Raw genomic sequence first — 16,856 nt, forward strand, 5'->3', positions numbered from 1 at the left:
CAATATAATGAGATGGACTGCAGTAAACACAACAATAAAATAATGACGAAAACATAACAAACCCTAATATTTGTGACTCACTATTCTAGTTGGCAGTAATGGGAAAGGTGATAAAAGAAAGTGTCAACTCTCAGCCAACACCATGAATTGAAGCTTCATCTATCAGCTGATTAGAGATTCGACATCTATGGGTCAGATAGTATACAGCACACTGATATTACAAGGTGGAGACCACAGCAACTTTCGGACATGTAAAGTAAGCAATATTATTGACCGTATCGCTCAATTAGAACAGATAGACAGGTCATATTTTTAATTAACTGCTCTAGACTGAACTTTATCATGCAAGATGCTTATTCTATGCACTATGTGCACACTCGAACACCCACAAACTTGTATTCATGAAATTGTCCTTCTCTTGGCCAAGCACCTTGTATTGCAAAGCATCAATTATTTTGGGGGGTACTTGAGCCAAAAATCTGTCATGATTGAGACATCCAGGAAGTCATTTGACTGGAGGTCAATTTGACTTCAAATGATTTGATGATTGATGAAGCTTGACCAATCATCCATTTGGTTGTTGTTTCTGACTATATTTTAGCAAGTACCTTGGACCTTTGACTAATCTCCAAAGTTATTTTTTAAGGACACTCACCTAAGAAATATGTCTAGCAAGTTCGTTGAAAATTGGTAATAATGAGTGGAATAGTTTAGAACATGTTGAATGGGTGGTCGACAAGGGGGTAAAACAAAGTCGATGCCCAGTAGATTCTATGACAAAAGTTACCCCATAACTAAGCATAATAGATTTATTTTGACCCCTGTACAAACTGAAATTGATGTTTGACACCATTTTTGCTGTTTTACCCATAACATTGCGATAGAGATAGTTCAAACTATACCTTTTGGAATCTTTATAATTAGAAAAATATGAATGGAGCATTTTTAGATGGTGACCCCTGTCTACCACCTGGAATGGCCAGCATGCATTTTGTATTGAATGAGGCTGGCTGTAAGTGTTGGCATGGTTTCTGGAAACATTCCTCAGGAGTACCATAATATTAAAGTAATGTAATTTGATTAATTTCAATTACTCCTGGATTACTCCAATATCAAATATGTGAATACAGACAAAAGAAACTAAATATAAATAATCTTGACCACAGAGTACAGTATTAAGCAAAATAAAAAATAAATAAATAATAAAACTGTTTCTTTTACATGGCATGATCTGTTTTACTTCACATTATGAAAAAAGCACCCACAATATTGTTTTAAACACACCCAGTGTTCACCTGCTAAATTTTCAACAAAAAATGGCAAACAAATGAAGGATAATGAAAACTCAGGCGGTGTGCGGATGAATTTGTAATTAAAAGTGGCTTGCAGAACAATACAAAACAAACAAAAAAAAATCTGCTACTTGTTCAGTAAACATAAAATTATTAGTCTTTCACATGGCATTTGCACCATGTTTAACATATCAGTCCACTTATTAAACTTTCAAAATAAGAACAAAAGCATAATGAAAACCATTAAGTAAATACTGTCAGTAAGGAGGCGTGGTCGCCATTTTAATTCCGGGCAAGTTAGTGATTTGCGTGCATAGAAGTTCACTCGTCAAGAAACAGGTGGAATATGCCGGAAAGCTGCGCATGTTGGCAAAGCCACAAATGGAGGAACAAGGGAGACTATTTCCTTCCATAAGTAAGTGGTTTGGTTCTTCTTGTCACTTTGTCGGTGATATTTGGATGATATAAACAGCTGTATGTCTCCTGTCGTACCTGTGTGGCCCGATGACACGGACCATTAACTCTTCACTTATGTCTAGTTGATATTTTCCACTGCTAGACCAATGTCTAGTTAAATACTTCTCGTTAGTGAGTAAAATTGTTTGACAAGACTGGGGATTTTTTTTAATTTGCACCATAAATAATGAGATTATAATGACCTGCGCTGTGCCGCTCACAGTCACACCCACACATGAAGAGATGTGGACCCACACCACTGACTTCATGAATGAAACTCGGTCATAAAGGATAATTGTGTAAAAATATAATATCTATAAATGGTATGTAGGGTTTTAGGAGCTGCGCTGCGTTTAACAGCAGCTGCTGCTGCAGGATGCCTCAGCTTCAGCAGCTTGAACAGCGCAGATCTGTGTAACTTTTAGCACTAATATTTGGGAATGTGTTGTGTCCGAGTAACTTGGTCATGTCACTGATTATGTCAAGTTGTCAAGTTTTAAACTCAGATAAACTGAGGTATTGTACTTGGCCCCACAAATCTAGAAACATTTGTCTAACCAGATCCTTACTCTGGATGGCATTACCCTGACCTCTAGTAATACTATGAGAAATCTTGGAGTCATTTTTGATCAGGAATATGTCATTCATGCGCATATTAAACAATATGTTAGGACTGCTTTTTTGAATTTGCGCAATAGCTCTAAAATTAAAAGGTCTTGTCTCAGAGTGATGCTGAAAAACTAATTCAATGCATTTATTTCCTCTAGGGCTGGACTATTGTAATTCATTATTATCAGGTTGTCCTAAAAGTTCCCTGAAAAAGGCCTTCAGTTATTTCAAATGCTGCAGCTAGAGTACTGACGGGGACAAGAAGGAGAGAGCATATCGCACCCTATATGGCCCTCTCTTCATTGGCTTCCTGTTAATCTAGAATAGAATTTAAAATTCTTCTTCTTACTTATAAGGTGTTGAATAATCAGGTCCCATCTATCTTATGGACCTCATAGTACCATATCACCCCAATAAGCGCTTCGCTCTCAGACTGCAGGCTTACTTGTAGTTCCTAGGGTTTGTAAGAGTAGAATGGAGGCAGAGCCTTCAGCTTTCAGGCTCCTCTCCTGTGGAACCAGCTCCCAATTCAGATCAGGGAGACAGACACCCTCTCTACTTTTAAGATTAGGCTTAAAACTTTCCTTTTTGCTAAAGCTTAAGTTAGAGCTGGATCAGGTGACCCTGAACCATCCCTTAGTTATGCTGCTATAGACTTAGACTGCTGGGGGGTTCCCATGATGCACTGAGTGTTTCTTTCTCTTTTTGCTCTGTATGCACCACTCTGCATTTAATCATTAGTGATTGATCTCTGCTCCCCTACACAGCATGTCTTTTTCCTGGTTCTCTCCCTCAGCCCCAACCAGTCCCAGCAGATGACTGCCCCTCCCTGAGTCTGGTTCTGCTGGAGGTTTCTTCCTGTTAAAAGGGAGTTTTTCCTTCCCACTGTCGCCAAGTGCTTGCTCACAGGAGGTCGTTTTGACCGTTGGGGTTTTTACGTAATTATTGTATGGCCTTGCCTTACAATATAAAGCGCCTTGGGGCAACTGTTTGTTGTGATTTGGCGCTATATAAATAAAATTGATTGATTGATTGATTGTCATAATCAAAACAACCCTAAAAATGTCATCTTGTCATGAATAAACTAAATGACAATTAATGACAGCAGTCATAAACATTTATGACATTGACATAATGTTCATGACACATTCAGGACTGTGTCATGTAACCGTTATGACAGTGTCATGTCACTATTATGATGGTACCCTCAAGTAAAGTGTTACCCAAGTAACATATCGAAGTGAAACGGGTAGGAGAATAATCCTTATTGATTATCGCTACACAAAATTGTTTTCGCCTGCAATTTCAGGCATGCTCAGAATCACCTTCAATCTAACATAAGTGCACAGTAGTCAGTAAAAAAAAATGGATATGTACGTGGCCATTCACTGACCCATGATTGTTGTCTATGGTGATTCCTGTATGGATGTCACTACAGTCAGGAGGTGAGCAAGGACTTTTAAGGACAAAAATCCAACCACGATGAGTATGCATTTCCAGGCCCATGGCAGGTGCTCCATAACAGCCAAGTGCAGGAGCAATGGCATCATCTTTCAAGCAGTATCACAGTGCACCACATTGTGCCGCTGATGTGGAGGAAAATAAAAAGAAAAAACAGCTGTACAATTAGTGAATATCACTGGGTTGATATAAATGATACATAAAGGGGGACACAATACAGAACCCCACAGTGAAATAACCCTGCTTAAATTTTAAAAAATGCCACTCATGGGATTTGAACCTGTACGCTCTGATTACCAGACAGAAACTTTACCACTGCACTACAATCAATGTCTTGTAACAAGCGCGTGAAATGGCTAAAATCAACAAGCAGTTAAACATATTTTCTAAAAAAAGAAAAAAAAATGTTGTGATAACTGACCAACAGCATTTGGTACAGCATATTTCTGCTGATATTGGACTGAAAGTGGGATATTTGTTATACTGTTAGGTTGTCCTGGTCCTGCGGTGCACTGCTCACAGCCTCATGGCCCGACACGCGTGTCCTGTCAGACGTGACATTCAGATCACCTGCTGCATGTCGAAATAGACTGACGGTCCGTTTCTCCTCCCATCGCAAAAGTGATATGTTTTTATATATTTCCACGCAAGCACACACATGCGGTCCATCAAAACAGGAGACGTGTGCTGCAGCTGTGAAGTCCAGAACCGGAGATGTCTCAACAGCTGTGGGCAGCCAGCCACGCCCCCTGTCCGTCCTGTCAGCGCACAGACCAAGATGCCGGGGGGCGGGGGGTGAACCACACATACACGTGTTATGGGGAAGTCGACAATGTGGGCATGCCCATATTGCAACTTCAGTCATGGCGTACGTAGACAATTCACATCCACCTCGACAGTGATTGTCTGCTGACTGTTGTCGTGTTAATAGTTTGAATGGCTACACTTTTCTAAGTGCCAAACGAGCGGTGTTTAGATTGTTCGTGGGTGTCACCTGGAATTTGGCCGACACCTGTCGCGAGAGGGATCATGGGCTCGCACAGCGCACACTCTGTCTTTTAGCCGCTGGTGTTCGCAAATAGTTGTAGCAACAGGTGAACAAGGCAACTATGATTTTACACGTTTTACACATGATTCCTGCTTCATGCGCACTTTATGCACAAATCAACCAAATTGCACTATGTGTGAAAGAGCCCTGAGCAATCTGTAATGCTATAATGTCAATAAGGACTAACGCATTTTTGACGTGATCAAAAGTTGGTCTCAGTTCAGATCAAACTGAACCATAGTTTGAGTTGTTGACAGTGTGAAAATTCATATTTTGGGACAAATGGTTCATAATGTCAGACCAATTAATGGGTCTGACAGCCACCCTTTTTGATCTCTGCCCATACAGAATTGTCTTGGCTCCATTTATTCTTTGCAGTCTTCTCCTGTCTGGTAGGCAGTGACACAATTTTGGCACGAGGTCATTCATTCGGTGAATTGTAACTCCTCTCACATTCTGCACATCAAATTTTGCTCCAGGTAGTAAAAACTCTAATAATACTAATAAACAGCCAAAAAAAGTGAAATGAAATGAACCTGCACACTTTTTCCTCAGTTGTTTCAGACTGGAATAACCTTGTAACTGACAGCACGCCAACATCAGGCACACGTCCATCCACAAACCAATCCACTTCAAATACAGGGAGCAGCAGTGCATGTGAGTGAGGATGACAGGACATGTGTTTGTCTAAACATCTTTAGTACGCTTGAATAACTGAATATGAAACCTGCCAGAGAGGGGTAAACAAAATAATATGGGAGTTGAACTACAGAGAAGGTAGCTCAGTGGGATAGGAGTTGGTGTACCAATATGTAGACCTGAGCTTGATTACTGGTCATGTTACCTGTCTGAATTTTTGGACAAGGACAATTCATTTGCCAGTCCACCCAGCTGTAAATGGGTACCAGCCTTGGCTGAGGATGGAACCTGTGTTGAACTGGTGTCACTTCCAGGGGGAGCCATAGACTCTCATTTGCTTCACACTACAGAATCTGGAGATAAGTACTGGCACCAACAGGCCTCAAAATGTAGACCTTGCTTCAAATTTGCACATGTAAAAGAGCCTTTGAATACAGTTTTGTTGGAAAAATCATTGCTTCTACTTCTTCCAAGATTGCTATCATGTTGGTTCTATTCCTGGTCACGCCACCTGTGTTCTTGAACAAGACAGTACATCTGCACTGTCCCAGTCCACCCAGGTGTATTTGGGTACGGCTTTGGCTGGAGAAGTAATCTGGGATAGATTGGGGTCTGCTTCAAGAGGCATCATAAATATTTATCCAGTTCATGCTACAGCATCTGAGAATAAGCACCGGCACCAAATTGTCCTCAGGGCCTATTTAGACCTTACTTCTTCTTCTACCCAGGGCACAACGGTGACCCTAGGGTCATTAAATGGCCCAACCTGATAGAGTTAACTGCCTGGGAGTGGAACAGGGAGAGTTAGAAAACATGCAAGGCAGGGGCCCTCCAGGAACAGCTGACTAAGGGGTTTATCACTCCATACTCAATGAAATAAAATACTATATTTACTTTAATCTACTGTAGTTATGTCAACCTGGCCTACATAACTTGGTTGTTTAAACTGTCATCCGTTTCATGTTACGGTATCCAAGGATGAGCATAATGATCGAAACATATGTGACCAATATAAACACAGATGAAGCCCATGAGCAGAGCCAGTTTCTTGCTCCATTTGTATGCAGTCATGTGGCATGCCTCCATATGTGTGCATCCTGTCTTTCACATCACTAATGAGGAACAGCAGGAATCTCCCATTCTGCATGCGTCATTCACTAAGCTGCTTCCAAAACCCATTTGTTTTGCTCAAGGTTAATTGTTTTTGAGGGCAGACACAAATATGTATAAATGGTATGTTCATGCTGGTGTTTTGGCACATGTTTAAATGTGCGTATCTGTAGCTGCCAGACCAAATCATGATCAGAATGTCTGAAAATTTTTAAATAACATCAGGATGCAAATGTTTACCCTCCTCCTGTGGCTGCATAGATAAACAGTGACACACTTGAATACATTAATTATGAGCTCAACTGTGTTTTTGGCATTAACAATAATCAGCCCACATCCGTCAATCAAATGCAATAAAAAGCCCATGACTATCAGCTATGTGGAACCACAAGTGGGACCCAAGGTAATGACTCCAACTTTAAAGTATGTGTGTGTATACACACAAACACACACACACACACACACACACACAGTGAGCCTGTTAATTCTGAGACAAACTGCCTAAACCACATCAGCAAAGGGTTTCGAATGATCACACACTGAGTTTCTGTATCTTTTTGAGGTAAGTCTCTTTTGAAAACAGCGTCATCTGATTTTCAACAAGTCTAATGATAGAGATCTACTTTTCAGTAATCCAGCTCTAAACAAGAAAAAGTGATGCAAAAAGCTTTGCAGATGAAAATGAATGAAGGCAATTTTGACAGCAACCAATGTGAACAAGAAACAAGATACTGTACAACAGGATTCCTTCATTAATTTTTCAGTGTCAGGAAAAGGTAATAAGGTTCAGTCAGCCAAATCACAGAGTATTTATTATTTATGCACTTGCAACAGATGCTGTTTGGCCTCGAACCTCATCACTTCCCACAAAATTCCCATTAAAGCACAGGATCTAACTGCAAAACAGTTCAAACCTGTGGATGACTGAGCACAAACCAGAAAACATATAGAGATAATTTGAAAAGCATCAAGATTGTGTGAAATATGACATTAATGTCATAACATTTACTTAATACACTGACTTTCATTGCCGCTGAGGTGATTGTGGACTAGGGTAATACATATTATCATATACCTATAAATGATACGCCAAAATGATTGGATAAAACACTAAAGACTAAATAGCAATACACCCTTTTCGTGGACGGGTAATATTTTTCATACCACCCGAGTAAAACCCACAAAATGAATGTCGCCTTGGTAATCAGCCAATCCGGACAGCGGAGCGGCACCATGATGAAGGTCAGAGGAACTGTGAAATACTGGTGAGTCACTATTAATAATTTCTTACGTGTCCAACCCCGTAGGTTGATCGTTAAAATTAAATTCGTTAGTTCTAAAAACCATCATAATTATTTATAGGAAAACGTTCTATTTTTTTCTACTAAGGTTTGAACTTTGAGTGTTTACACAGGAGAGAAAAGTGAGAAAATGTTAATGCCTGTTTGAGAAAAGTGTATAAATTGTGTAGTGAGGGGTTTTACAGCCTTAAAAACATCTATAATAATTGTAAAACATAACGCTGACTACTTTGCGGATTTTGCCTATCGCGGGTTATTTTTAGAACATAACTCCCGTGATAAACGAGGGACCACTGTATATGATAAAATCGTTATCAAGTTGTTCATCAATGAATATGGCTTTTACACCCTTCAGAAAACCATACAACATTTATCATTTATAGGTATATGATAAAATTGTTATCAAGTTGTTCACCAATGAATATGGCTTTTTACACCCTTCAGAAAACCATAAAACATTTATCATTTATAGGTATATGATAAAAATCATTATCAAGTTGTTCACCAATGAATATGGCTTTTTACACACCTTCAGAAAACCATACAACATTTATCACTCGGCCTCAGGGTGTATGGTTTTCTTCAGGGTGTATAAGCCATATTCATTGGTGAACAACTTGATAACTGATAATATTACCCTAGGCTGGTAATAAATTATGCAAAGTTTCTATAATGATTTTAAGTGAAAGTGCAGGAAAGTAAAATCAGAAAGTTTTGTGAATAATTGTATTTAGTATTTGGCACATTTAGTTGGTGTCATGTTTTACAACTGGCAAGGTTAAGATATGTTATGTTTCGGACGCGGGCGGAGAACCGACCCAGCGTTTGAAGGACCCAGCATAAAATAAGCAGAGCACGGTTCAAAGGATAACAGAATTTAATAAACATAACAGTGACGTGCTAAACAACTGAAACGTCCACGGTCTGGTGAGGTGGAAACACGGCGCGCTCTTAACAGCGCAAACGGTCTGGAGCCACAGCAGTTCAGACCCAGGGACCCCGCCGACACCCCCCAGGTGGCCGCGACAAACCAAGTCTGTGAAGAAAGAAAACATGAGGTGAGTCCAACTCCACACAGAGGGACACAACTCAAAGGTGCACGCAATCAGCAAACACTTCCTGGCTTAAATCTATACATCAGCTTCTCACCCTGCAGGCACGGAACAACTCAGTTCAAATCTCCACTGCAGCAGAAGCTGATTAGACAATTAGCATAACGTGACAGCTCACTAACACAAGGTGTGAGGGACACCCAATCCACTGTCATTACTTCATAAAAGTCACCAAAACCAAATTACCTCAGGAAGTGTGCTGAAGAGCGTGAGACCTCACCCAATCCTCCTTCACAGACTGTGGCATCAAACCTGGAGCGGTCTCTGCGTCCGTGATGGTGAGATTGTTCTCCTGACGTCGATCTCACACGTCTGCTCACAAGGTCGAGTCTCTGGCAATCACACACTGTGCATTCAAGGTTTAAATGCAGCAATCTCTGATTAAGACAAAATACACCACAGCTGTGAGTCCTGATGACCTGCACGTGATAACAAGCCTCAGGTGTTCAGGGTGAGGTCCTGATGCTCAGCCACTCAGTCCTGAATGCATACCACCTGGTGGAGAAACAGAAACAAAAACCAAACCAGCCAAACACCCCAGCCCACAACAAGATATTTCCTTTGCTCAGAGCTTGTCTGGTTACCAGGTACTGATTAATGGTGATATCAATGTCCACTGTTCACTAATGCCTCCAAAAATATTTGTCCTATCAACTTTCTGTTTTCACTGCATTCATCCTTGACCCGAAACACTTATTTCCATTGTGGTCCACTTGAAAATCAAATGACAAAATAGAATGAAGGAATAATAAAATAAAGTGTATAACAACAAGAAACTAAATTTATAAATACACTGAGACAGTAAGTTAACATTGAAAAAATTACGTAATTAACAGGAAATAAAAGGGTTGAGTTTTTCTTCTAAAAATTGTTGAGGTCTAAGGTTCTCAAAACATTCTGGACTCACATGCCATTCCAACTCATTGTAGAAACTTTGCATAATTTATTACTGCCCTTGAAAAATGTCAGCTACCGATTTTATAAATACAACTCAGTCTACTTGTAGAGCCTGTGGATCCCCATGGGCAACACACTAGTGTGTATATATATGTGTGTGTGTGTGTGTGTGTGTGTGTGTGTGTGTGTGTGTGTGTGTGTGTGTGTGTGTGTGTGTGTGTGTGTTGTGTGTGTGTGTGTGTGTGTGTGTGTGTGTGTGTGTGTGTGTGTGTGTGTAATTTTGTATCTGTACTCCACCACAGTGTAGGTGAGAATCATTTGTCTTGTAGATATTTAGCTTTAATTTTTAAAAGGAACTACTGTAGGCCACTGTACAGAGGCAAAATTACAAAATAAAAAATTATCACTGTCAAAATACTTATACTATTACAAATTACTCATACTATCCAGTCAGATTACGTTCCTTTCCTCACCAGTGGTCATGAATTTTCGGTAATGACCAGAGGAAAAAGACCACAGATACAAGCAGTGGAAATGAGATTCCTCCGTCGAGGAGGTGGGTTTACACTCCTGGACAGGCTGGGAAGCTCAACTATCCGGGAGAGAGACTCAGAGTAGAGTCACTGCTTCTTTGCATTGAAAGGAGCTAGCTGAGGTGGTTCAGGCATCTGGTGAGGATGCCCCCTGGTCATCTCCCTAGGAAGGTCTTCCAGGCATGTTCAACTGGAAGGAGACCCCAGGGAAGATCACACTGAAGGGATTGTATTCCCTACTGGTTTGGGAATATGCCGGGGCCCCCAGGAAGAGTTAGAGGACTTGGCTGAGGATAGGGAAGAGGTGGAAGAGCTGCTTGGTCTATTGCCACCACAAACTGGACGCAGATAAGTGGCAGAAAATGAATGAGGGTGATTCTTTAACTACGGGCACTATTGGCCTTGTAAATGTAATTTCCACCACACCATTGCCTTACAATATAAAGCGCCTTGGGGCAACTGTTTGTTGTGATTTGGCGCTACATACATGTGCTCTGATGTCACTGTTTATCTCCATAGAAACTACCCAAACAACCTTTCATACAAACTGTTTAAAGGGACATTACAGTGTTGTGGTGGAAATTACGGCAATAGTGTGGGACAACTACATTTTGTTTAAAAAAAACACAACAGTTGTATGACATTGAATACCCCAATTATGTTTTGATTATTTTACTGATATTTTATTCAGAGATATTTAAAACATTAGAAAAAAACATTTCTTTACCATTCATTTTTATCATTGAAGATCAAAAGTCTGGGTGTGGGACAAGCACAAAATGGCAATATTTGCATATAATGATGCTGAAAAAAGGTGAAAAAGTCATCATAGACTACTAGAACAAAGTTCTTAACACACTTTCATTGTAAAGATAACTATAAAAGTGTGAAATTTCCCCTTTTTTTCTGTTTTTCATACAATATGATCAAAGGACATAATAAGTGCCCGTAGTCTAAGAATCACCCATGAATGAAATACTTATGCACCTGTATTACTTTTTAAAAAATAGCATGAAGGTTTAGTTTTTCAAAATAAATGTCATGCAAAAATGAGCTGAAAATATGCAAGGTCAACTGTTTTTTTTTCTGTCATTGTGGTTAAATGTGGAAAAATCAAACAGTGTGTTTAAACATATATTATTTAATGACAAATGACATTCCATACAAAGGCTGCTATATGCAGAATATGGTACAGATGGAGGTTATCAGCTGATTCAATCTGGCACAGACGGGTGAGGAAAAACTCAAACAGGAGAATGAGCAGTACAGAATGCACACACACACACACACACACACACACACACACACACACACACACACACACACACACACACACACACATCCACCTGAGTCATTATTCAAAGCTTATGCACTTGGAATAGATGCAGGGTTTGATACTGTGTCCTGGTGGGTGGGTGGATTGTGTCTGTTTTGCTCCTCTATACCTACTTCTTTGTGCTTCATGAATTTTAATGCAAAGTACCACAATGTGGCTGCTTTATAATAAAGTTTCAACGTGAAGGTCACTGCAGCTTTGGCACAAAAGTACTTCTTTCCTGCTGGATTAACCCTTCACGTTGGTTAACTTATGTTGAAACACCTACTCCACAAAAACCTCCAACACCCAGCGATCACCTTGTGCGTTCCTTCCACCCACTTCCCTGTATTTTCTAGAAAAATACCAGGAATACAGGAACAGGTCCAGGGGTGCTGTCTGCCTTCAGGGCAGCGGTACGTATGAGAAGAAACTTATGCTCAGTAACACGGGCGTAGGTTTGCATATGGACCATAGGGACAAGTCACAACCAATATTTTGGGATGGCAAAATAGTCCCTACCAATATTTAGCATTTTTGTTTATATAACAAAATCATTCACTATTTTTTTGCGAACTCGATACTATAATTTTAGTCGTCACGTTTTGTGTTTTCGACGTGCCAGAATGACAGGGTTACCCATGTTGCAATTTCATTGGCTCACGTTCTTCTCACATGGACGTAAACAAAGCGCATCTCGTGGCAGGCAGTGCTTAATTTGTAAAGTGGGAGGTCCCGGAGCGCAGAAGATGGGTGGCTCCGGTGCAGTGTTGCCAGATGTACGATAATTATCGTATTTGTACGATAGTTTTGCCATCTGTACGATGTACGATCTATAATGGGAAAAAACCCAATATGTACGATAATTTCAGTTGGTTGCCCAAACATGCATCTCTCTCTGACACCCAAGAATCATTTTGCAGGCGTTGCACTCAGGCGGCATCAAAGACACACCACACACAGGGCTGCTGCTGGCTTTGGGCTGCCGGGACAGTCATTTGAAAGCCCGCCCCCTCTCATACAAAGTAATGAGTTCCCATCCAATCTCTGCAGGACAGGACAGGAAGATTCCCCAACCAACATCTTTTTTTTTTTCGAAACTGTATTTCAACAAATGCAATAACAAACGAACAAAACACAAGAGCAAAGAGATATACAAGAAAAATAAAAAAAAAGTTCAAGTTCCTTATGGAGGTGTCAACATTTTTCTGTGTTCAACAAAATCTGCACAAGTGGCCATGGCATCGGATGACGACAGCGACCTCGAGGTTGAATTCGACTCTTTCTAGTCTGGTAATTAACACATGTTTGTGTTACTTCACAGTCTTGCTTGTGCATTTGCGTTCTTTTTGTGCCATAGTTTCCCCATTACTATAATTACTGTTTAAAAATGTGACATAAAATTCTTTGTAAATTAAAAAAACGCTAAAATAGCTACGTTGTATGCGTTTTGTTTGTGTACGATAATTTCTCCCAAAATACGATAATTTTGAGGTTTTGGTACGATAGTTTCATATTTCATATCTGGCAACACTGCTCCGGTGCAGAAAAACAAGAAGGGCGGGGGGGAGGGGTTGCGAACAATGCTGTGCGCCACACTTAAAATAAACTGCACACACCTTCACAAATGACACTAACACCCTGCCTTTTCCTCAAAAAATACTACATTTATGTTTGCTGTCTGTCTCTGTACTTTTCTGTCACTTTTTCATACTTTTCCCTCGTTTCAAAAGTCACCGAACGCACTTTACTGTAATATATGCAACATATAGCACACTGTTGGGTTTTTGGCTTGCTGTCAGTGTTGAAATTTTTCAGAGTGAGGGCTTACATGAGAACTTACGGTAATGAGAATCAGCGGCGCACTAGTGTGAAACTTCCATGTTTTTCTTCTGCGTTATGACATCACAGGCTTACGTTTACCGCAATACACCATATATATCATTGGAAATCCCTTTTTTTTTTTTTTTTGGCAAATTAGGTTGCCAGATACCTACAACTGCATTATTGATGAAGAGAATAGATTATACATCTTGTTTGCAAAAACTTTTTTTTTTTTTTGTTAGCTCCACAAGTATTTTTTTTTGTTGTTGTTGTCTTGTTCTCTCAGGTGTAGGCCTATAGAATAGATTCGTGATTTTGGGTGCAATTTTGTTATTTAAGCTATTTGTTTGTTTGCCTACACACTTAATATTGTAAATAAAGTGTTAAATTATTCAGCATTATGTCGTCATATGTTATGTATTATGATGTACTTGTGCGTCTAATGGTATGAGTGGGTTAGGGGGTGATGGTGGTGAGCAGGGGGGCCGCGGGGGGGTGTGGTATTGTCTCTACCAAAGCTGAGACCAAACCTACGCCCTTGCTCAGTAATGAAAACCAGTGACAGCTAACACCTTGCATGCAGCTAGAAATTATAACAAATGTCTGATTACCCTGGTGAGTTTGTCACCTTTGGGTAATGCGTTATGATGAAGAAAAGAAAACATTTCAGGAGCAATTAGATTAAACTATGTTGTACTGATATTTTTTTTTTTTTCAGAGCCTGAATTTGTGTTGACGATCTGATAAAAAATGTGATGAAAAACCAGACTGCAGAACAGAAGACGGCGCAAGTAAAATCAGTCCTGAGCTCTGTGTTCAATATTACACTTTTAAATCGCAATTCGCTGAAGGTTAATTACAATCCAGGGCTTTCTATAGGCTTTCAGAGCTGGGCCGAAGTCACAATCAAGTCACTCTCAAGTCATGAAACAGCAAGTCCTAAGTCAATTACCTGGACTATTGCCCAGCAGTTTGGTCAAATGCCACTGGAGAAATTATAAATAAATTACAGATTATTTAAAATAGGGCTGCACCTAAGTGCAGTTATCGGACAAATATCATTACAATGCATAAAAACTTAAACTGGCTGTTAGTCAAAGACAGACTTTTATATTCACTGATCATTTTTACTAGAAAGATTACTGTCACTAAGTCACCTTGTATTTTGTTTAGGAATTTTTCTTTTTCGTTCAGAAACTCATAGATACATAACCAGACATGCTGTGGCGGGAAACTATGCGCTACCTGCAGCTACAACTAATACCATTAAGAACACTGTCATCTTTAGGGTATGAATGAATGGAATTGATTACCTGATCATATCCAACTCACTTCAAATGAATGTTTTTTTTTTAACTTCTAAAACTGCATTTGTTAACATAATGAGTAATCTGGCTTTAATCTTCTTATGTATACATGGAGAGGTTGTATTTATTGATGTACCTTTGCACATATATAGACTATTTTTTTATATGTGTGTGATCGTAGGACCTTTGTGGCTGGGACGGCGGTGGGATCGAACTCTTTACTGCTCACACTGGAGACCAGGTCACCCAAAGGGGAATTCCCCCGTTAGCCAAGCTAGCGGGAACGCCTTTTCAATCCGGACTTCATCTTTCTACATGTGTATAGACTTGACCATGTATGATGATTAATTTGATTGGATTTTTTTTTTTTTTTACTTTTTATTTTATTTTTTACTTTTAAACTTTTGAATGCATTTTTGATTTATGTATATTGTGTTTGTAAATCTGTGTGGACCCCAGGAAGAGTAGCAGCTAATGGGGATCCTAATAAATAGTAATAAGTAAGTCCCTTCGGCTGCTCCCTTGTTTGCGCTCGGGGTCGCCACAGCAAATCCAAGGTGGATCTGCATGTTTAATTGGCACAGGTTTTACGCCGGATGCCCTTCCTGATGCAACTCCACATTACATGGAGAAATGTGGCAGGGGTGGTATTTGAGCCCGGAGCCTTCTGAACTGAAACCAAGCGCATTAACCACTTGGCGACCACCCCTGCTGGGGATCCTAATAAATAAAATAAATGTCTCAAGTCATAATGACTACCAATTGTTTGCAAGTTGACTTGGGACTTGCAGACTGATGACTTAACAGTGATTTCGTCCCACCTCTGACAGTTAACGTGTGCGTGTGTGCGTCACACCACATCAGTATCATAATTACCGTGAAATTGCACATAAAACTGACATCTGCGTTCCGTGTCCCTCTTCTATTAATACTCGCAGAGTTCAGCGTCGGCAGATCTGCCTGCAGCACTTATTTCGGCTGTTACGGCGCAGCTGTGACTGACAGCGGAGCTCCTGTTTTCAGACTTCAGGTGATGAAGTGTATTATTTTGACGTGTGCTGGAGTCGAATATATGAGCAGACGCCAAGACTCTCCAGCTTCACACTGACAGCTGCCTACGCTCCGGTTGGCCGCGAGGTCAGCCTCGTTAACACTTTTCCACACCCATTTAAAGGCACTAAAGACAGGAAGGCTCATCTGTCCTCCCTGTGTCAGCGACTCATTCAGTATGTGCCGCTCTTGTTTGTTTTATCGCGCTCTTGTCCTCCCTGACTGACTGGGTTCTGACCATTTAGCAAAGTCTAACAGGACTTATTGTCTCTCCGGGCCAGGCACACTGGCTCCAGCCAAATAAGAGTGCAGGGAATTCATCCCAATCTTAAGCAAAGAGTTGTTTTTTTCTCTCTCTCACACTATTAGACAGACTGAAGCGCACATAGAGAGGTAGAGTGGTACATTCTCACCTATCAGGGGATTAGAATTACAGTATCTCAAATGGATACACCGATCAGCCAGAACGCTGTGGCCGCTGACAGATGAAGCGTGTAACATTGATTATCTTGTTACAGTGGCACCTGTCAGTGGGTGGGATATATTAGGCAGCAAGTTAACGTTTTGTCGTGGAAGTCGATGCATTGGAAGCATGAAAAATGGTTAACGTATAAAGATTTGAGTGACTTTGACAAGGCTTAAATTTTGATGGCTCGAGACCTCGGCCAGAGCATCTCCAAAAACTGCAGCTCTTGTTGGATGTTCTTGGTCTACAGTGGACAGTAGCTACCAAATGGCCCATGTACACGCTGATGCTAAGCCCGGTGTTTGCCGATGGAGAGTGAAAAGTTGCTTACTGTTGACCAGCGCTGAGGTCCACCAAACTCCACAGGAGCTAAGACATTGTCAGCCGGGTAACGCTGATGTTCATCGTCGTCCCAGAATTTTTTTTAACATGCTTA

General features: G+C 40.4%; 1 long non-coding RNA gene across 1 annotated transcript; it reads right to left on the reverse strand.

Moving 5' to 3' along the window:
* Nucleotides 1-5,392: 5,392 nt before the first annotated feature.
* Nucleotides 5,393-16,541, reverse strand: LOC117516529. The gene is made up of 3 exons (XR_004562452.1): nucleotides 16,454-16,541; nucleotides 8,100-8,102; nucleotides 5,393-5,402 (listed from the first exon to the last, which is right to left on the reverse strand). It is a non-coding gene; the product is annotated as an uncharacterized LOC117516529 (long non-coding RNA).
* Between the last annotated feature and the right edge of the window lie 315 nt (nucleotides 16,542-16,856).

The sequence above is a fragment of the Thalassophryne amazonica genome, chromosome 9 (assembly GCF_902500255.1).
Source record: "Thalassophryne amazonica chromosome 9, fThaAma1.1, whole genome shotgun sequence".
NCBI classification, from domain to species: Eukaryota; Metazoa; Chordata; class Actinopteri; order Batrachoidiformes; family Batrachoididae; genus Thalassophryne; species Thalassophryne amazonica.